Below are 1,067 nucleotides of genomic sequence, written 5' to 3'. Positions count from 1 at the left end.
TCAAAGTGTTTTATATTCACATTTTTTTAAGTATATATTTTAATAAAAAATATGAATGCACTTACGACCGTCTAACTTTTTTATGCTAATCTACATCTCTATGACTCACAAAGGCCAAGAACTTAAGGTTTACTGGTGTTAGTTGGCCTTTGCTGGGAGATGGACAACCAGGGTTCTCTGTTGGGGATCTTCTAAAGCAAAATCCTTTTCCATTGTGGCCTGCCAAAGTCTGGAACTGATTTGGCCTAAACTGGTCAATCTTAGCTGTGAGAATTCATTTAAATTTCCCCAGTGGAAACTTAACATTGTCGCTGCATTGTCTAGAGCACTTACTGGATGTTTAATGCAGATCTTTATGTAAATGTTTAATTTAAACAGATGCTGTTGTGTTGTGGAATAATTCCTTTGTGCTGTCAACTTTGGTTTAAATGTAGTTATTCTGTATTGACAGCCAACGTAGAACTCAGTGAGAACTCTTTTAATCAAATATTCTTTCATATTTGTGACGGTTTGTCATAGAAAGAAACAACATGCGCAAAATCATTCTGTTTTAATGATCAGACTTTTGAGGTAGAATAATGCATATAATTAAAATACTACAAGCAGGTTACATTGCTGTGCGACATAACTTGCTACTTTAATTGTAAAATTCATCATTTGAGAAATTAATTCACTAATTCTGACTGTTTCCTGAAAAACGTAGTAACTAGCTTTTTGAAGCACAATTGTCAAACACTTACATCATTGAGGATGTCAAAAATAACTATTATAGGGTGTAAATTACTGTAATTTATTTCTTACTTTGCAATGCAGTTGGTACTTTTCTTTAATGAGACATGCTGACAATTGCGACCTCGGGAGGGCACAGCCTTTTAAATGAGACACAACTTTTCTTTGGCTGCAGTTTCAGGACTGTATTTCTAGGACCCTTGTTTTTGTGACTCTACTCTATTATACATGATTCAAACCTGAAACAAACAGCTGCAAATGTTTTTTTTGTTTACATGGGTGCAACCATTTTAGGTAGTTTCAGATGATTCCAGTTTAGCTGTGCAAAATTAGGATTA

This window comes from Garra rufa, chromosome 10 (genome assembly GCF_049309525.1).
Source record: "Garra rufa chromosome 10, GarRuf1.0, whole genome shotgun sequence".
NCBI classification, from domain to species: Eukaryota; Metazoa; Chordata; class Actinopteri; order Cypriniformes; family Cyprinidae; genus Garra; species Garra rufa.
Note: the sequence above shows the minus strand (reverse complement) of the source record.